The sequence below is a fragment of the Hemitrygon akajei genome, chromosome 7, assembly GCF_048418815.1.
Source record: "Hemitrygon akajei chromosome 7, sHemAka1.3, whole genome shotgun sequence".
Taxonomy (NCBI): Eukaryota; Metazoa; Chordata; class Chondrichthyes; order Myliobatiformes; family Dasyatidae; genus Hemitrygon; species Hemitrygon akajei.
The window spans coordinates 108,043,460-108,065,573 of NC_133130.1; the positions used below are offsets into that span (position 1 = coordinate 108,043,460).

A 22,114-nucleotide genomic window follows, 5' to 3' on the forward strand; every position below is an offset into this window, starting at 1 on the left:
GTGAGTGCACATGGATATTTTCAGAAGGAGGGGGTGCTAAAAACAAGAGAGCATTGGTTTAACATCTGAGGTGACAGATTTAAAAGGGGCATCATGGACAGCTGCCTCACACAATGGGTGGTATGTATTTGGAAGGAGCAGCCAGAAAGAATTGTTGAGCGGGGCTCATTCGCAACATTGTAAAGCCATCTAGATATGGAATAGGAGAGGTTTTGAGGCCAAATGTGGGCAGATGGAACTAGTTTCCTTGCTGTACCAGTTCCCTTATAGCACATGGTCTTTAATCCAAACAGCATCTTCAACAGCATCTGTTCGTCAATACTGTTTAGCGTCCTGCCATTTGTTCTATCCCTTTACATTCAATCTGCCAATATGCAACATTTCACACTTGGTTGGATTAAACTTCATCTGCCATTCGTCTGCCCCAATTGCAACTCATCTATCTCCTGCTGTATTTTTTTGGCAAACTTTTATGCCATTAACAAAGCCAACAATCTGTGAGCTTACCAACTCAGCAGTGCATGCTTTCACCGAAGTCTGTGATATCACAAATGGCAGAGATCCCAGTACAGGTCCCTGTGGAATACCACTCATTGTGGATCTTCAGCCAAAATAAGTCACACCAGGTGTTACTGTCTGTCTTCTATGGACAAGCCAATTCCTAATCCGAATCACCAAGTCATTCTGGATCACATGCACTTTGGCATTTTGTGGATAGAAGGAATAAGCTTGATAAGTTGTGCACATGTGTTTGTATTCACAATAATTGATCTTTCAATCCTGCCTTCACTGGTGTGTTACAAAAAGCCCCACTTCTCTGTTTTTTGCCCATCTTCCACAAGTTATTTAGTTTCCATAGTTCCTTATGACACAGAAGGAGGCCATTTCAATCTACTGAGATCTCTGCTGGCATACAGAGCAATGCCTTTTCTTACTCATTTTCACCCTAACCTATTTCCCCACAATTTCATCGAATCCCCTCAGATTCTACACTCACCTGTACCCCAGTTGCAATTTACAGCGGCTAACTAACTTACGAAGTGGAAGAAAACATTTGAGAGTGTTCTTCGATCGAGAATAGAAGTCTTGGTTGATTTATCCTTCCCAATCTTGCACTTTCTAGTGATTAGCTGTACTCTGCAACACAGAATGTCTGAATTGACAGAAATATCTGATGAAAGGCAGTTGGACAAGCTGGGCTTGTAACCAATGAAGTGTAAGAGAGGGTGGTAACTTAAAAGATCCAATAAGACCATTTGACAATTAAGCAGAATTAGGCCATTTGGCCCCTCAAGTCTGCTCTGCCATTTGAACATACTGATACACTTCTCTCTCAACCTCATCCCTCTGCTTTCTCAGCAAAACTGTTCACCCCTTCACTTATCAAGAATCTATCAACCTCGGCCTTAAATACACTCAATGGCTATTTGCAATTTTCTAGTCCAGTAGATCTATGCTAGAATCTAGTGATTCTTGAAAGATCAATTCTAATGCCTCAGCAATCTCTTCAGATACCTCTTTCAGAATCCTGGGTGTAAGTCCATCTGATCCAGGTGACATAAGTACCTTCAGAACTTTCAGCTTCTAAAGGATCTTCTCCTTCGTAATAGCAAGTGCACTCACTTCTGCCCCTGACACTCTCGAACATCTGCCACACCACTGGAGTCTGTCACAGTAAAGTCTGATGCAAAGTACTTTTACAGTTTATCTACTTTCCTTGTCCCCCATTGGTATCCTTTTTATTATTATTGGCTAGCTTACCTTCATATTTCATCATTTCATTCCTTATGGCTTTTTTAGTTGCCTTCTTTTGGTTTTTCAAAAAATTTCCCAATCCTCTAACTTACCACTTTTACTCAATTTTTATACCCTCTCTTTTGCTTTTATGTTGACTTTTAATTCCCTTATCAACTCTGGTTGTGTTGTCCTGCTTTTAAAATACTTTTTTGGGGCATACCGATCCTGTGCCTTCTGAATTGCTTCCAAAAACCCCAGCCATTGTTGCTCTGCCGTCATCCCTGCTAGTGTTCCCTTCCAGTCAACTTTGTCCAGCTCCTCTCTCATGCCTCTGTAATTCCTTCAGGTCCTGAGATTTCTTGACAGGCTTCATGCGGCATGTATAATTGTGGGAGAGTGTCGAATTGATAAATGAAAGGACACTCATTTAAGACAGTTATTTCTCTGAGGGCAGGAGTCCAAGTGTAATGGAAGTAAATTCAACATCTCTTCCTCCAGAAGCTACCTGACCTCCTGAGTGCTTCCAGCATTTTCTGATTTTGTATCCGATTTCAGAAGTAGATTGATCTTAGAGTAGGTTAAAAGGTTGGCACAACATTGTGGCTGAAGAGTCTGTACAGGACTGTACTGTGCTGTTCTTGTTCCATGTTTTACTTCTACCATGTGTGTGTTTTTTACATTTTCACAGCCTCTGTCTATCCTGGCTTCCAGCCTTTCAGTGCATTCAGTAAAAGGATTCTGGGATTCACTCCATGAAATCCATCTTTCCCAATTCCCCCCACTATCTAAACATGGCATCCATTTGTACTGTCCTCTCTGTGAATCTCTGTGTGAAGGTTCCCATGGTGATGGTAGTTTAAAAAAGGTAGTAACAATGAAATATTAACCACATTGCTGCAGATGTCATATATTCTGAGAAAAAAACTTGACCCATGCAGCATCTATTGGGAAAAGTGGCCGGAAGAGACCTGCTAAAGGGAATGGAACATTTTAAGGTCCTTCTGCAAGAACATGCATCACCCTTGATGAAATTAATTAATATGTCGAGCAGTTATGCTGTCTGTTTACTGGGAAAGAAGACTTTTTTTAGTTACCCATGACCAGAATAAACTGCAGAGTTACGATATGTCTGGGGATTATTACCCAGAATGCAGAGAGTGAAGGAGAAGCAATGGTATCCTCCGGGTATGTAGTGTGTGCTGCCGTTCTACACAAGAACACGTGGCTCTAGAAATGTGGAGGGCAGTCTGCTTGTGAGTAGTCCTTAAATTTCATACTTCTGGAAACAAATAGAATGAAGATTGATATTAGTCTTTCATACACACTTGCTGGCAGTAGCAGTTTAAAGCAGCAGATCGTTTGTCAGTGTGTGTCGGGGACATTCTCTGAGGAGAGCAGCTTCATTTGAAGATGTTAAGCTTTAATGGCAGTTGTTGAGAGCACAGAGCAATGCGTGTTAACTCTTCTAATTTTACTTATTTCTGTATTCCGCCATCAATGGTTTACCTTCTCATTTTAAAGATGTCCTTGATTTAAGTAATTTGTTTGTCTGGAGGTAACAGGTGACAGTAACTTCATTATGAAAAGTCCCATGAGAGGTACAGGCCTACTTGACTCTAATTGCAAGTGAAGGGCCACTGGGGAGAGTTTGGACTGTTCTCAGTCTGTTAACCTGGATAGCAAGCTGGGTGGAATTATGTCTGATCTTGCCTCTGCATACTAAAAACTGTCTGTTGAAAGTTTTTTATTGTCTGTCAACATTGAAGTTAGGTATATTGTGAAATAATTGGGTTAAGAAATTATGTTTTGGGAAAGATTCAGCAGAACCTTTGGAAACTTATGCAACAAACAATCTGCTGGTGGAGGAACTCAGTGGGTCAGGCAGCATCTACGGAGGGAAAGGAACTGTCAACATTTCAGGTCAGGACTCTGTATTAGAAGTAGAGATGAGTTCTTGTGTCTCCTCTGGAAGCTCAATGTTCAATCAAGACATTTCCTCAAAGGCAGTCAATTAATTTACATGATTAAAAGAGAGAAAATGTAAATAATTATACTTCTATGCTTTATTATAATTGGCTTTACTGTATCACATTAACTTTCATGATGCAAGGTAACAAGAATTATGATTGCGGAAATGAATTGTTGCTTCAGTATTTGTATACAATGGACCTTCAGCTGGCTGTAGAGTACCGTTCAGTTATGTGGTTCGGAAATGTCAGATTGAGTCATATCTCTGAACTTTCATTGACACTTGCTGGCTGGAGTTGGTGCAACTGCCCAGTGTTCGCTTGGCAGAGGGCAAGCTGTGTTGTATTTGCCTGCAGAGTGCTGCAACATTCATGGACTCAGGGCCTTGGAGTATTTTTTTTGTGTGACTGCATTTCACTGATCTCATGTATGTTCCTTGTACTGTGTGTGAGTTCTGGTACTGTGTTTTGCACCTCAGTCCCAGAGGAACGCTGTTTCATTTGGGTGTATTTATGGGTATTCACGAATGGTTGAATGGCAATTAAATTTGAACTTCAGCTTTAAAAACTCCGTAACACTGGTTTGACATGACCTACCATGCACCATGCCACATCGACCTACCACTCACAAAGCCACATTGACTATCCCTAATCAGTCCCTGTCTATCCAAATATTTACATATCCGGACCATTAGAATACCTACCAATAACTTTAAAAACTACCGATGGTTCATAGTTCAAGTTTACTTGTCAGGCTCACTGGCTCACCAAACTAAAACTTGCTGACTTATTCTTATAGCCTTTAATTAACAATGGAACAACATCAACTGTCCTCCCAAATCCGGCACATCACCGGTGGCTAAGGTCATTTTAAAGATCTCCACTGGAGCCCATGAAATTTCTGCGCTGGTTTCCCACCTTGTCCCAGGGAATCTCTTGCCAAGCCCTGTGGATTTATCCACCCAAATTTGCCTCACAACAGCAAACATCTACTTCTCTGTAATCTGTATACCGTCCCTGTGGTTTTTCCTCACTTCTACAGACTATCTCCCGTGCAACTACAGATGCAATAAATCCATTTAAGATCACCCCAACCCTTTCAACTCCACGCATAGATTACCACTCTGATCTTTAAGAGGACCAGTTTTGTCTCTTGCTATGTAATATTTCTGTAGAGATCTTTGGGATTCTCTAGAGCAACCACATCCCTCCTTTTGAACATGGAGCTCTGGTCCTCTTGAGTGATGCTCTAAAATTGCTAATGAAAATTGTTTTCACTGCAATTAACTAATTTGATTTGTAATTTTATATAGATTTGAATAATTTTGCAGTCATTGTCACTACTTTGAATTTGTAGATCCTATTTTCCTTATTATTTATTCTGTATTATATTAATTATAAGTATAATAACCATATAACAGTTACATCACGAAAACAGGGCATCTCAGCCCTTCTAGTCCGTGCCGACACCTACACTCACCTAGTCCCACTGGCCCACACTCAGCCCATAATCCTCCATTCCTTTCCTATCCATATACCTATCCAACTTTCCTTTAAATGACAATACCGAACCTGCCTCTACCACTTCTACTGGAAGCTCGTTCCACACAGCTACCACTCTCTGAGTAAAGAAATTCCCCCTTGTGTTACCCTTAAACTTTTGCCCCCTAACTTTCAACTTGTGTCCTCTTGTTTGAATCTCCCCTACTCTCAGTGGAAAAAGCCTATCCACGTCAAATCGATCTATCCCCCTCATTATTTTAAATACCTCTATCAAGTCCCTCCTCAACCTTCTACGCTCCAAAAAATAAAGACCTAACTTGTTCAACCTTTCCCTGTAACTTAGGTGCTGAAACCCAGGTAACATTCTAGTAAATCTTCTCTGTACTTTCTCTATTTTGTTGACATCTTTCCTATAATTCGGTGACCAGAACTGTACACAATACTCCAAATTCGGCCTTACCAATGCCTTGTACAATTTTAACATTACATCCCAACTTCTGTACTCAATGCTCTGATTTATAAAGGCCAGCATACCAAAAGCTTTCTTCACCACCCTATCCACATGAGATTCCACCTTCAGGGAACTATGCACCATTATTCCTAGATCACTCTGTTCTACTGCATTCTTCAATGCCCTACCATTTACCATGTATGTCCTATTTGGATTATTCCTACCAAAATGTCGCACCTCACACTTATCAGCATTAAACTCCAGCTGCCATCGTTCAGCCCACTCTTCTAACTGGCCTAAATCTCTCTGCAAGCTTTGAAAACCTACTTCATTATCCACAACGCCTCCTACCTTAGTATCATCTACATACTTACTAATCCAATTTACCACCCCATCATCCAGATCATTAATGTATATGACAAACAACATTGGACTCAGTACAGATCCCTGAGGCACACCACTAGTCACCAGCCTCCAACCTGACAAATAGTTATCCACCACTACTCTCTGGCATCTCCCATCTAGCCACTGTTGAATCCATTTTACTACTTCAATATTAATACCTAACGATTGAACCTTCCTAACTAACCTTCCATGCGGAACCTTGTCAAAGGCCTTACTGAAGTCCATATAGACAACATCCACTGCTTTACCCTCGTCAACTTTCCTCGTAACCTCTTCAAAAAATTCAATAAGATTTGTCAAACATGACCTTCCACACACAAATCCATGCTGACTATTCCTAATCAGACCCTGTCTATCCAGATAATTATATATACCATCTCTAAGAGTACTTTCCATTAATTTACCCACCACTGACAGGCCTATAATTGCTAGGTTTACTCTTAGAACCCTTTTTAAACAATGGAACCACATGAGCAATACACCAATCCTCCGGCACCATCCCCGTTTCTAATGACATTTGAAATATTTCTGTCAGAGCCCCTGTTATTCTACACTAACTTCCCTCAAGGTCCTAGGGAATATCCTGTCAGGATCCAGAGATTTATCCACTTTTATATTCCTTAAAAGCGCCAGTACTTCCTCCTCTTTAATCGTCATAGTTTCCATAACTTCCCTACTTGTTTCCCTTACCTTACACAATTCAATATCCTTCTCCTTAGTGAATACCGAAGAAAAGGAATTGTTCAAAATCTCCCCCATCTCTTTCGGCTCCACACATAGCTGTCCACTCTGATTCTCTAAGGGGCCAATTTTATCCCTCACTATCCTTTTGCTATTAGTATAACTGTAGAAACCCTTCGGATTTATTTTCACCTTACTTGCCAAAGCAACCTCGTAACTACTTTTAGCTTTTCTAATTTCTTTCTTAAGATTCTTTTTACATTCTTCATATTCCTCGAGCACCTCATTTACTCCATGCTGCCTATATTTGTTGTAGATATCTCTCTTTTTCCGAACCAAGTTTCCAATATCCCTTGAAAACCATGGCGCTCTCAAACTTTTAACCTTTCCTTTCAACCTAACAGGAACATAAAGATTCTGTACCCTCATAATTTCACCTTTAAATGACCTCCATTTCTCTATTACATCCTTCCCATAAAACTAATTGTCACAGTCCTCTCCTTCTAAATCCTTTTGCATCTCCTCAAAGTTAGCCTTTCTCCAATCAAAAATCTCAACCCTGGGTCCAGTTCTATCCTTCTCCATAATTATATTGAAACTAATGGCATTGTGATCACTGGACCCAAAGTGCTCCCCAACACATACCTCCATCACCTGACCTATCTCATTCCCTAACAGGAGATCCAACACTGCTCCTTCTCTAGTTGGTACCTCAATGTATTGCTGCAAAAAACTATCCTGCATACATTTTACTAACTCCAAACCATCCAGCCCTTTTACAGAATGGGCTTCCCAGTCTATGTGTGGAAAATTAAAATCTCCCACAATCACAACCTTGTGCTTACTACAAATATCTGCTATCTCCTTACAAATTTGCTCCTCCAATTCTCGCTCCCCATTAGGTGGTCTATAATACACCCGTATAAGTGTTACTACACCTTTCACATTCCTCAATTCCACCCAAATAGTCTCCCTAGATGAACCCTCTAATCTATCCTGCCAAAGCACCACTCAGACAAGCAATGCAACACCTCCTCCTCTTGTCCTTCCGTTTCTATCACACCTGAAGCAATGAAATCCGGGAAATTTAGTTGCCAATCACACCCCTCCTGCAACCATGTTTCACTAATAGCTACAACATCATATTTCCAGGTATCAATCCATGCTCTAAGCTCATCCACCTTTCTGACAATGCTCCTAGCATTAAAATAAATGCATTTAAGAAACTCTCCACCTCTTCCTCTCTGTTTATCCCTAACGATGTGATCAACTTTATTATCTTTTTCTTCCTTCTCCCCTACATCTTTGGTCTGAGTGCTCCCCTTCTCTATCACCTGCCTATCCTCCCTCACATACTGTCTACTAGCTTTCTCTGTTTGTGAACTAACCTCCTCTCCCCTAGTCTCTTCAAATTGATTCCCACCCCCCAACCATTCTAGCTTAAAGTCTACCCAGTACCCTTAGCAAATCTCCCCTCCAGGATATTGGCCCCCCTAGGATTCAAGTGTAACCCATCCTTTTTGTACAGGTCACACCTGCCCCAAAAGAGGTCCCAATGATCCAGAAACTTGAATCCCTGCCCCCTGCTTCAATCCCTCAGCCACGCATTTATCCTCCACTTCATTCCATTCCTACTCTCACTGTTGCGTGGCACAGGCAGTAATCCTGAGATTACTACCTTTGTGGTCCTTCTTCTCAACTGCCTTCCTAACTCTCTATATTCTCCTTTCAGGACCTCTTCCCTTTTCCTACCTATGTCATTGGTACCTATATGTATCACGACCTCTGGCTTCTCACCCTCCCACTTCAGGATATCTTGGACGCGATCAGAAACATCCCGAACCCTGGCACCAGGGAGGCAAACTACCATCTGGGTCTCCTGATCGCGTCCACAGAATCGTCTATCTGACCCCCTAACTATCGAGTCCCCTATTACTACTGCCTTCCTCTTCCTTTCCCTACCCTTCTGAGCCACAGGGCTGGACTCTGTGCTGGAGGCACGGCCACTGTTGCTTCCCCCAGGTAGGCTGTCCCCCCCAACAGTACTCAAACAGGAGTACTTATTGGCAAGGGGTACAGCCACTGGGGTACTCTCTAGTACCTGACTCTTCCCCTTCCCCCTCCTAACCGTGACCCACCTGTCTGCCTCCCGTGGCCCCGGTGTGACCACCTGCCTGTAACTCCTCTCTATCAACTCCTCACTCTCCCTGACCAGACGAAGGTCATCGAGCTGCAGCTCCAGTTCCCTAACACGGTCTAGGAAACTCCAGGACCTCCCACATCCAACACCGAGAACAACAAGCTGCCCTCACACTCATACTTCCCCTTTCCTCAAATAACAGGAAAAACTGAAACCTAAACCTACCTTGCCTCGCCTGTTTCCACCTAAGCCCATTGAGCCCAAGCACTTAAGCCTTCACTCTGCTCCCCCTCACTCCACTGCCCGCTGTATAAGGCTGTGTCCTTTTTAAATCTTCCCCACTTCACTGCCCGCCGTCACACGCCTGCGCAGTCCTTCCTCTCTTAACTCCAATGAGCATAAGAAAAAATCAAGATGGCTCCCGCTGCACTCCCGTTCTGATCCTCCGACTCCCTTCTCCAAACTTATTTATAGTTTTTATGTAATGGTCAGAAAGGGAGTGTGTGCACCAGGGATGTGGTCTGAGAGCCAGGTAAGGAGGGGTGGCAGTAGACACCCAAAAATGTTTGGGAACCACAGCTATAGAGTGGTCTCCCCCTACTTGTTCTACCCATTGGGCCTCCTTCGATGATCCTGGAAGAATGTCATCTTTGGGAACTGCTGTTGTGTCCTACGTTATCAAAGAGGCAGCAGCCCCTCTTTGCTTACCTGTACTTCTGTCAGGCCTGTACCATCTGTATTTTGGAATATTGAGCTGCCAGTCCTACCACTTTCTCAGCCATGCTTCAGGTTTGCCAATAACAACAAGACCTCAGTGCTAAACTGCATTCTGCGTTTGTGACCCCGACCTGGTTAAGCCTTTTGCATTGAAATAAATTCATTTTTACTGAGTTGTTACTCTGCCACTGGCCACCCTGATTACCTTGCTCCTGCTGTCTACTGATATATCCCAAGATTTGCTCCCGCTCAGAGTCCCAACCCCCAGCCCTGCAAGTACATGGGTCTCCCTCCGACTCAAGTGCAATCTCTCCCTCTTGTACAGATCGCCTCTGGCTCAGAAGGGACCCCAGTGATTCAACATTTTGAATGTCTGTTTCCTGCAGCAGCTCTTGAGTCACAGATACATCTGGCCTGTCTTTCTATTTCTGACTTTGCAAATATGTGCCATAGGCGGTGCTACCACAAGAAGGTATCAACCTTCATCAAAGATCCCACCACCTGGGCCGTGTCATCTTCCATCAGGCAGGAGAGTTGAAGCCTGAAATCACTCACCACCATGTTCAGGAATGGCAATTCTGGACACCTTCATCCTTCAGATTGACATCTGATCTCTAATCGTCCTCTTGTCTTCCAGGAGCGAGGCTGTCTTTCCCGACCCCTTCAGAATTTTTCGGAAAAGTCACTTATCTTTTGCTCCTCTCTTCCCGTCTTTCTGTTGGAGCTCAAGTCCTTGCTTCTGGCCTGAATAAGGTGCACTGCATCTTCTTTGAAGACACCCTGTCAGCACAAAGTTGAAAGTAAATTTTAAATTTTATTGTCAAGTACATACACAGTATGTCACCACACACAATCTTAAGATTCATCTTCCTGTGGGCATACTCAGCAAATCTATAGAACAGTAACTGGAACAAGATCAACCGGAGTGCAGAAGATAACAAACAGTGCAAATGCAAATATAATTAAATAGTAACAGATAACAGGAACACGAAATAAGATGAAGAGTCCTTAAAGTGAGATCATTGATTCTGGTAACATCTCATTAAACAAAACAGAAGTAAGTAACGGTCCTTTGTACAGGCAGCGGGGTGGTTTCCTGGACTCCATTAACGCTGTGTTAGTTGGATGTGGCGTGGGTAGTCAGGCCAAGCTCTGATCAACATTGTGCGAGGATTGACTTCATCAGTGTGTCTGCCTGCATCCCTCCAGTATGTACAGGCAGCCTGACCTATTTGCCATCACAGGCAGTGCACTCTGTGAGAATGCTGATGGCCAGAGCACTGAAGGATAGGCAGCGTTTGGCAAATTGTTTCACAACTGACTTGAACTGGACATCCAAGAGCAAGAAAAGAGGGCTGTTCCTGTATGAAGCCCCCTCTGCATATTGCAACAGTGCTGTGGATGGTTTATTTTAAAGCAATTTGCAGCTTTTGATGACATCAGTACTCTTTATCATGATATTAGTGCTGTGGTTTGTGGTTTCAACTATTAACAGAGCGTACTTGCAAACGGAAATGAATAAGGTGAAGTCTCTGATCTGTTCATAGTGAACGGTAAGTTCTGCATCTTGTGTCTCTGTTGTGGAGTTTCAGAAAATGATGTGTTGTACTTTTTTGGAGGAAAATTAGCTGCTGCAACTAGACTATAGTGAGGCCCTGAAGCAGGCATGTTCAGCTAAATAAACCTCCAGCACTCATCGCTGGAAAGTTTCTGTCTGTTGGAAAGATTACTGATCTCTATGGTGAAGTCATTACTAGCTGCAATGTGCTATCCAAGTCACTTCAAGGTAGGTGGAAGAAACTTCATTTTATGAAAGAAGAAGCAAAACTAACTTGCCATATTGGTAATAGTGGTGTGAGGGTCAGGTGTGCCATGCACAATTGGTGACAGTGATGTGAGAGATGTGAGGTCCATGCACAATTGTAACATGGGGTGAGAGTTGTGTGTACCTTGCACTAATGGTGACTGTGGTGTGAGAGACTGGTGTATCTTACCCTATTGGTGACAGTGGTGTGAGGGTCGATGTCCTTTGCACAATTGTGACATGGTGTGAGAAATGGGTTGCTTTGCACTATTGGTGATAGTGGTGTGAGAGGATGGACATTTCACTATTGTGATATAGTGTGATAGAAATGTGTATCTTGCACTACTAGTGACAGTGATGTGAGGGACGATGTACCTTGCATGATTGTGACATGGTGAGAGAGATGAGTGTACCTTGCACTTTTGATGATAGTGGTATAAGAGACGATGGACCTTTCATGCTTGTGACATGGTGTGCAGGATGGGTGTATCTTGCGGTATTGGTGATAGTGGTGTGAGGGGGGATGTAGCTTGCACCATTGGTGACAATGGTATGAGGGTCAGTTGTATCTGGTACGATGGTGACAATGGGTGAGGAATGTGTATGCCTTGCTTGCTTTGAGCATGGGTGAAGCAGGAACTCCGAATGATGCATTAGACCAACTGGAAAAGTTGGCCAAGGAATGGCAGCTGGAATATAACAGGCCCTTGGCAAAACGATGTACTTTGGGAAGTTAAACCAGGATGGGAGTTACACAGTGAATGATGAGGCTTTGAAGAGAATTGTGGAAAAGGGAGACTTCCCGGTACAAGTAGGTTGTTACCTGAAAGAGGCATCAGAGATAGACAAGGTGAAGAGGAAGGTGTTGGGTACACTGGCCTTTATCATACAGAGCACTGAGGACTGAATCTGGGACTTAATGTTTCACTGGTACAAGTATCTTATAGAGGTTTATGAAATCAGGTGGGTCATAGATAAGCTGGATGGTCCACTTTGACAAGTGTATAGAGCCATTTGTAACTGGTCCCAAAATCTTGATCTGTGAGATGAGAGACTTGCATCACTGGGACAAGAGCTCTGTTAGCTGCACCACTCTGGAGCCCATTCATTGTCCCACAGATTATTATGGAATGCGAAATCTTTGGTGATTATCTTTGCATCCTCACTGGCTACAGCAGTAGAAATGATGAGCAGAAGGTGCCAAATGTTATTTCTTTGAGCAAGAAAGGTAATCGTGGTAACTGTGGAAATTATGGACTAGTGAGTCTTCCATCTGTTGTGGGCAAATGATTATAGTGTCACAGTGTGTGCTTGCAGTACCAGCCCCTACAGCAGGCTCTCTCTGTCACACCACTGCACTGACAACGACTCGACCTCAGGAGCGGAGAGTGACAGATTCCCCATGAAGAGATGGGAACAAGTGGTTAGACATGGGAATACTAACAGAGCAGTGGGGGAATGACTGAGCGACCCTGTAAGACAATTCATTCTCTCCAACACAATGGCTACACTACGGCACCAAATGAGAGTCCCCTTTAAATAATCATAAAATGTGGGAAACCCGTGCCAGTCACAATTTACTGAGATTAATCAGAAAGTAAAGGGCTTAATGATTCTTGTTAAGACGGCAATTAATAAGTACAGGTGTCTGAGAAACCTGGAAGCCCAACGCTCAACGGCAAGCTGCAGAGGCCTGCATTAAAACCACACCTGTGAGCTCATGGGGAAGGTTAGTGTGATTTGGGACAGTCAGCATAGCTTTGTCAGGGGCAGGTCAAGCCTCACAAACCTGAATAACCTTTTCAAGGAAATGACAAAACAAATTGATGAAGGTAGAGCAGTTCATGGATTTTAGCAAGACGTTCAAAAAGGTTGCCTATGATATGTGCATTCAGCAAATCAGGAGGCATGAGATCCAGGGAAACCTGGCTGCAAGGATTCAGAATTTGCTTGTCCACAGAAGGCACAGGCTGGTGATTGACGGAGTGTATACTGCTGGGACCTGTTGGTGTTCTGTACTGGGACCCATGTTCTTTGTGAATTTTATAAATGACTTGGATGAGGAATTGGATGGGTTAGCAAGTTTATAGATGACATGAAGGTTGTTGGCATAGTGGATATTGTGGAAGTTAAAAATAAAAGAGAAATGAGAGTGGACATAGGACCGCTAGAAAATGAGGCAGGAGAAATAATAACGGGGGACAAGGAGACGGCTGATGAACTAAATGAGTATTTTGCATCAGTCTTCACTGTGGAAGAGTAGTAGTATGTCTGATGTTGTTGTGTGTGAAGGAAGAGAAGTGGGTGCAGTTACTGTTACAAGACAGAAGGTGCTCAAAAAGATAAAAGACTAAAAGATACATAAGTCACCCAGACCAGAGGAACAGCACACGAGGGTTCTGAAGGAGATGGCGTTAGAGATTGTGCTGGCACTAGAAATGATCTTTCAAAAATTGTTGGACTCTGGCATGGTGCCATAGGACTGGAAAATTGCAGATGTCACTCCACCCTTTAAGAAAGGAGGAAGGCAGCAGAAACGGAATTATAGACCAGTTACCCTGACCTTGGTGGTTGGGAAGATGTTAGAGTTCATTGTTAAGGATGAGTTGATGGAGAACTTGGAGACACAGGACATGATAGTACAAAGTCAGCATGGTTTCCTTCAGGGGAAGTCCTTCCTGCTGAACCTGCTGGAATTCTTTGAGGAGAGTACAAGTAAGATAGATAAAGGGGATGCAATGGATGTTGTATGTTTGGACTTTCAGAAGGCCCTTGACAAGGTGCCTCACATGATGCTGCTTACCATGTTAAGAGCCCATGGTATTGCAGGAAAGTTACTAACATGGCTAGAGCATTGGCTGGTAGGAGGTAGTGAGTGCAAATAAAAGGATCCTTTTCTGGTTGGCTGCCAGTGACTAGTGATGTTCAGCAGGGGCTGGTGTTGGGATCACTTCTTTTTATGCTGTATATAAATTATTTAAATGATGGAATAGAGGGCTTAGTTGCTAAGTTTGCAGATGATATGAAGAGTGGTGTTGAGATATGGCAGATAGTGTTGAGGAAACAGGTAGGGTGCAGAAGGACTTGGACAGATGAGGAGAATGGGCAAGAAAGTGGCAAATGAAATACAATGTTGAAAAATGTGTGGTCATGCACTTTGGTAGTAGAAATAAATGTGCAGACTATTTTCTAAGTGGGGAGAAAATCCAAAAATCTGAGATTTAAAGGGACTTGGGAGTCCTGTGCAGAACACTCTAAAGGTTAACTTGCAGGTCGAGTTGGTGGTGGGGAAGGCAAATTTGTCATGTGCTTTTGTGATATTATTCTGGAGGAACGTTGTCTCATTTTTTAACTGCATTGCATTTGTGGTTTTTAAATGATAAAAACTGAATCTGATCTGATATGCCACGTTAGCATTCATTTCAAGAGATCTAGAATACAAGAGCAAGGATGTGATGCTGAGGCTTTATAAGGCACTGGTGAGGCCTCACCTTGAGTGTAGTGAACAGTTCTGAGCCACTCATCTGAGAAAAGATATGCTGGAATTGGGAGAGGATTCAGAGGAAGTTCACAAGGATGATTCCAGGAATGAAAGGGTTATCATACAAGGAAGGTTTGATGGCTCTGGGTCTGTAGTCACTGGAATTCAGAAGGACAAGGGAGGATCTCATTGAAACCTTTCGAATGTTGAAAGGCCTAGACACAGTAGATGTGGAAAGGATGTTTCCCCACGGTGGGAGAGTCTGGGACAAGAGACCACAGCCTCAGGATAGAGGGAGTGCCCTTTCAAAACAGAGATGCAGAGAAATTTCTTTAGCCAAAGGGTGGTGAATTTGTGGAACTTGTTGCCACCTGCAGCTGTGGAGGTCAGGTCATTGGGTGTATTTAAGGCAGAGATTGACAGGTTCTTGTTTTGACATGGTTGTCAAAGGTTATGGGGAGAAGCCCGTGAACTGAGGTTGAGGAGGAGAAAAAGAAAGGCTCAGCCATGATTGAATGGTAAAGCAGACTCGAAGGAGCAGATGAAGCCATCTGGTCCAATGTCTTATGGTTAGCTCTGTTATCTAACCTTCCAGGGCAGCTTGCCAAGAGGGACCTTGTCAAAAGGCCTTACTAAAGTTCATAGAAACAAAATCCACGCTCTACCTTCATCTACCCTCTTAGTTACCTCTGCAAAAACTCCAAAAGATTTGTCAGACATGACCACCCATGCACAAAACCACATAGACTATTCCTGATCTGGCCTTAACAGTAGTAATAGTAGATTATTAAAAATAATTCCTCTGCAATCTCCAACAGCACAGGAGCACCACATTGCTGTGGGCGTAATCCCTGCTCTACTCGCTTTACACCTATGACTGTGGCTAAGTACAGCTCCAACACCATATACGAGTTTGCTGATGACACCACTGCTGTGGGCTATTATCAAAGGTGGTAATGAATCAGCATATAGAAGGGAGATTGAAAATTTGGCTGAGTGGTGTAATAACAACAACCTCTTACTCGATGTCAACAAGACCAAGGAACTAATTGCAGACGTCAGGGGAGGGAAACTGTCCATGAGCCAGTACTCATCAGAGGTGGAGGTCAGTAACTTTAAATTCCTGGGTGTCACTATCTCAGAGGACCTGTCCTGGACCCATCAAATAAATATTATTGCAAAGAAAGCACAACAGCATCTCTACTTCCTCGAGTCTACGAAGGTTTGGCATATCATCAAAAACCATGGTAAATTTCTATTGATGCGTGTTGGAAACTGTGCTGACTGGCTGAATTACACCCCTGGTATGGGAACACCAATGCCTTGAGCTGAAAATCCTACAAAAGATCATGGATTCGGCCCAGTGCACCATGGGTAACACCCTCCCAACCATTGACCACATCTACATGAAACATTGTCATAGAAAAACAGCACCCATCATCAAAGATCCTCACCACCCAGGTAATGCTTTTTTCACTGCTCCCCCAGAGACATAAACCCGTTCCCTCACTGGGTCTCTCTCGGTTTTCCCAATGACTCTCCCATGCCTCCGCCGTATTCTCCTCTTCCTGTACCTCTCTGATCAGCTCAACAAAAGATGGAGGGGTCTTACGAGATTGTCAGAGACCCCACGCAATCAGGTCATGGGACTGGGAGCCCCTGGCTAACTGATCCACCTCAGACACCTGAATGATCCCTCTGCGCTGCAAGAAATTTAGCTGCCTCTCTAGCTGAAAAATAAAAGCAGAAAGCTTCTCCCCCTTCTCCTGAAGCGTGTTCTGAAACCCCACCATGAGCTCCATTGGGCTTCCAGTCAGACCAAAAGCATTGTCCAGTGCTTGCAGATAATTGACAGCTGTCAACCTGACAGCTCTCACGTCAGTGGCTTGCCCATTCAAACTTTCAACCAATCTCTGTCGCTTTTCATCATCAGAGCACTGCCACTCACCTAACAACTGAGAGGTCTGCTCCACCCAAGCCTCATACTCCTCCTCCCTTTCAGCGGTGGGCGTTATTCCAGAGAATAGGCAGAGCCTGCCTTAGCTGGGACTTTGAATCTGACTTTCCATTTATTCGCCAGAGAAGTAAGGGCGGATACTAACTCAGAATTCTCACTCTTCAGAATTCCCGTTTCAAATCAGTACCCCGAAATATCAAACAATACACAATATGCGATTAAACAATTAAGCTTTATAATTCTAACTTTGACTATACGGTTAGTAAAGAAACAAAAAAAAGGGCCCAATCTTATTAAACAGTCTGTTGCGCAAAGTTGATGCTCACCGATAAGTTGATTGTCCACCATCGGCCTCCTCCGATTGTCGCTGCCCTTCGGACCCTCGCTCCAAGTCCACCCCGTCTGGTGGTCTACCAACTCTCTCCATTCGTGTCTTCTCTCCTCATCTCTCCCTGGCCGTGAAAATCTCTCTTCCAGCTCTCTTCCAAGAACAACAGCATTCCAAACCCCGTTATCTCTAGTCATAACCCAAACATTGCTGCTACAGAGAAACCATTACAGTATCAGTGAAACCTTACAGCATGTTACACAGCAGTGAAACCCTACAGCATGTTACACTGGTAATAGACGGAGTGTATACTGCCAGGACCTGTCAACATAAGACATCTTCTTAACCACTCTATGAATTTGCACTGCCATGCTGAGGGATCCTATGGACCCGGACACTAAGATCCCTCAGTTCCTTCACACTGCTAACAATCCCGCCATTAACTTTGTATTCTGCCTTAAAATTCAACCTTCCAAAGTGAATCACTTCACCCAGAAGTCATCACAAAAAGAATAGTAGTTACAGAGAGCCCAGGGTTATTGTGCTGCCCTGGCCCACCGTTATTAGCACCTATGAAAAGATTTTTGTCTTCTCTACCAAAAAGAATCTGGATTGGTTTACGGAGAAGGTCTATGAACTATTACAGCAGAAATACAAGGTGTTCTTAGACCAGAGCTCAACCACACTGCCATGGAATGAAACAGTACTAAAGTCTAAGATTAAGCAGAACAACCCTGACCTAAAGAACAGACAGTGGTTGGTAGGGACAAGGCATTTGTTACTGGCCATGGTTCAAAGCTGTCCAAACACACAAGGTGCTAAGAATGGAGAACAGCTGCTGGAAGGAACACTACCTCAACTGTGACACTAGATCTCCTTGACTCCATTCACTGCAAACGATATCATCCAGCCTTTCCACCACTCTCGCCAGATGGAGAGCAGCACCTCACAACCCACACCACCAGACACCTACTGCTGCTCTTGTGGAAGCATCTGAAAGCAGATTCTGCCCTGGTGGGCCATCTAAGAATAGTAACAGAGGTTTTTTGCCTTCTTCTTTGTCACTTTGGAGTTTTTCGAGGATGTAACCAGGAAGTTAGACGGGGGAGATCCAGTGGATGTAGTGTACCTCGATTTTCAGAAGGCATTTGATAAGGTCCCACATAGGAGATTGGTGGGTAAAATCAAAGCTCAGGGCATCGGGGGGAAGGCATTGACATGGATAGAAAACTGGTTGGCAGATAGAAAGCAAAGGGTAGCAGTGAATGGGTGTTTCTCGGAATGGCAGGTGGTGACTAGTGGGGTGCCACAGGGCTCGGTATTGGGACCACAGCTGTTTACCATTTACGTTAACAATTTGGATGAAGGCATAGAAAATAACATCAGCAAATTTGCTGATGATACTAAGCTGGGTGGCAGTGTGACATGTGATGAGGATGTTACGAGAATTCAGGGTGACTTGGATAGGCTGGGTGAGTGGGCAGATACTTGGCAGATGGCATTTAATGTGAATAAGTGTGAGGTTATCCACTTTGGGAGTAAGAACAGGAAGGCAGATTATTATCTGAATGGTGTAGAGTTGGGTAAGGGAGAAATACAAAGAGATCTCGGAGTCCTTGTTCATCAATCACTGAAGGTGAATGAGCAAGTGCAGCAGGTAGTGAAGAAGGCTAATGGAATGTTGGCCTTTATTACAAAGGGAATTGAGTACAAGAGCAAGGAAATCCTCTTGCATTTGTACAGAGCCCTGGTGAGACCACACCTGGAGTATTGTGTACAGTTTTGGTCTCCAGGGTTAAGGAAGGACATCCTGGCTGTAGAGGAAGTGCAGCGTAGATTCACGAGGTTAATTCCTGGGATGTCCGGACTGTCTTACGCAAAGAGGTTAGAGAGACTGGGCTTGTACACGCTGGAATTAAGGAGATTGAGAGGGGATCTGATAGAAACATATAAGGTTATTAAGGGATTGGACAAGATAGAGGCAGGAAATATGTTCCAGATGCTGGGAAAGTCCAGTACCAGAGGGCATGGTTTGAGAATAAGGGGTAGGTCATTTATGACAGAGTTAAGGAAAAACTTATTTTCCCAGAGAGTTGTGGGGGTCTGGAATGCACTGCCTCGGAAGGTAGTGGAGGCCAATTCTCTGGATGCTTTCAAGAAGGAGCTAGATAGGTATCTTATGGATAGGGGAATCAAGGGATATGGGGACAAGGCAGGAACCAGTTTTTGATAGAAATTGATCAGGCATGATCTCAGAATGGCGGTGCAGGCTCGAAGGGCCAAATGGTCTACTTCTGCACCTATTGTCTATTGACTTATTCCTCATCACTGTCCATTGTTTGGAAAGACCTTCAGATCCAGCAGTCATCTGATTTTCAATTTTAGTTTATTGACATAGTCGCACAGTGGCTTTTTCTTAGTAACAGTTGCGGTGATGCCTTAAATGTTGTGTCCTTTTCTACAGTGCTTCCCACTACCTACCTCCATCCTGGAAGGAATTATGTCCCATTAACTCAATTACAAGAATAACACAAAGTCATAGTGACTGAGTAATGATTAAATCCAAGTAGTTTGTGATACATTCCTGCAGACAGCTTGTTGCCACAAATACGTGTTTGATTTAAATCAATCTTGAATATGCAAACATAACTTGGTAGAAACTTCCTACCAATGATCTGTGGTCTATTGATTTTGTCAAACATCCCACAGCTAAATCAGTGAGACTGTTGGATTGTGGGGGGTTTTGATGTGTTTTCTTGTGGTTTCTGGTGATTTGCACTTGTGAAAAGACTTTTTCAGCAGTTCTTGCCTCATGCTTTAGAGCTTCACTCAGTGGTGAATGTATTTATAGAGTGAGCACAGAATCAGGCCCTTCTGCCCACTGCTCTACGCCAATCAAAGCTGGTCCTGTTTGCCCACATTTGACCTATATCCCTCTAAACCAGGGTTCCAACTTTTTTTTTTAACGCCCTGGATCCTTGCCATTAACTGAGGGATCTGTGGGCCCCAGGTTGGGAACCGCTGCTCTAAACTTTTCCTACCCATGTACCTTTAAATGTACTTGCCTCAACCGCATCCTCTGCAGCTTATTACATTCCATGACGGAGAAGGGTGTGGGAAGGTGAGTGTGAAGGTGGAGACCGCTGCTGAAGGGAGATGAGCAGGAAGTGTCACAGGGCTGGACTCTGAAACTGGAAACCATTTGTGGAGAGGTGAACAACAGTCGGAACAAGGAGTAGACAGGTGGGAAGGGAGGGGCCTTTATGTGAGTTGTGTGTGTGCAGTGGGTGGATGGAACCAGGAGGGGGAAATGACATGAAGATGGGTGGGAGGGACAAGAGGGGTGGAACTAAGAGAAAGGAGAGAAAGATTAGAAGAGGAGAGATGGGTGAGGGGAAGAAAGGGGAGAAACAACCAACTGGAAATAGGGTGGAGGGGGGAGGTTGCCTTAAGTTGGGAAATTTAGTATCCATGCCATTGGGTTGTAGACCACCTAGACAGAGTGTAAGGTGTTGTGCCTTCAGTTAGTGTGGGCCACATTCTGGCCATTGAGATGGCCAAGGATAGGTAGGTCACAGTAGGAATGGGGAGGGCAGTTGAAATGGCCTATAAATAGGAGCATCTGACGGCCATTGTGGACTGAGCAAAGGTGTTTTGCGAAGTGATCTCTGAGCCTTGCTTGGTCCCACCAGAGAAGGTCACATTGAGACCGCTGAATGCAGTCTACTTGCCAACTCCCAACTCCACCCCTGCCCCCTCCCATACTTGGTACTACCTGTCATCTAACACCCCTCCTCAAACCACCAATCACCATAGGACTCCTATCTCACCACTCCCTTCTCCTTTTTTATTCCGGCCATTTTGCCTCAACATTTCTTGTCCAGATGAAGGGTTTACCTGAAACATTGGCAATTCCTTCCCTGCCACAGATGCTTCTTGTTGAGTACCTCAAACAGATTGTTTGTTGCTCCCTAATCCAGCATCTGCAGTTTTCTGTGTCTCCAGCTTTTGCAAGTTCCTATCTAATAGCATCAAAACTAGCCTTGCCCCAATTTAGAACTTTAACTATTGGACCAGTTTGTTAAGTATTTTTTTAAGTCGTAGCACAAATTCTTTGTTCTTTTATTCTGTAGCCCAGTTACTGAAGACAAGCATTACACGTACCTTTTTTCACCAACTTATTGCCCTGTGTTATCTCCTTCAGGGATCTTTGGACCTTAACACACTTGAATACATCTTACCAACTGATCAATATCAACTGGTAGCCTAACACTATGTTACCTCACAAATTAATGTAAACTTAATCCAACTTGATGTAAAATTATATCATCTACAGTTGCTCTAACCAAGGGTCTATTTTGCAACAATATTATTGTGTAGTCCTTTCTCATTCCAAATCTAATCTGGATCAAAATCTGTTTTGTACAGGGGTTCCCAAACTGGGGTCAATGGATCTCCTGGTTAACAGTAAGACTGCATAGCACAAAAAGGTTGGGAATCCTCAATTCATTGAGCAAGAGATCCTACTCTTATATTTCAGGAACCCATCCAGGTCATTAGTCATGTAAAATTTCTATATGTAGATTTAAGTCCCTGTAATAACATCATTTATAGCCCACTCTACATCATGACTCATATTCAGAAGTCTAAAGCAACACCCGCCAATATTTTCTGCTCTTGATGGTTCCTAGCTCCACCACGTCTGTACCAAAGACTGCCAAAGCATAATCTGTCATGATTAAGATCTTGGCACTAGCATTGTAGCTGGGAGATTTCCCTCTCTCCAAAGGCGACTCCCATTCTACCACTGGGTGCTAAGAGATGTGTTTATTTGATTTTCCTCATGCCTGGTAGAATGAGCAATGCAGTCAGAGTGGAGATCAGAGACCTGTGCCTGCAGTGCAATGACAGTTGGTGTTTTGTGACTTCAAGCAGTCGTTTGC

General features: G+C 43.6%; 1 protein-coding gene and 1 long non-coding RNA gene across 8 annotated transcripts in view; one reads left to right on the forward strand and one right to left on the reverse strand.

Annotated features, from left to right (window-relative positions):
* sytl3 (synaptotagmin-like 3) overlaps positions 1–22,114 on the forward strand; it is a 117,570-nt gene that overhangs the window by 27,195 nt on the left and 68,261 nt on the right. For 2 of the 7 annotated variants that reach the window (XM_073051666.1, XM_073051673.1), the window contains exon 1: positions 11,194–11,387. The exons of 3 other annotated variants lie outside the window; for them this stretch is intronic. The gene's annotated coding sequence lies outside the window, so the exon portion shown is untranslated. Of the gene's footprint in view, positions 1–2,894; positions 2,991–11,028; positions 11,155–11,193; positions 11,388–22,114 lie in introns of those variants that run through there. 2 more of the 7 variants (XM_073051668.1, XM_073051667.1) reach the window with 2 other exon arrangements.
* Positions 2,860–17,285, reverse strand: LOC140730785 (uncharacterized). The gene is made up of 3 exons (XR_012099676.1): positions 17,170–17,285; positions 10,157–10,381; positions 2,860–3,016 (listed from the first exon to the last, which is right to left on the reverse strand). It is a non-coding gene; the product is annotated as an uncharacterized lncRNA (long non-coding RNA).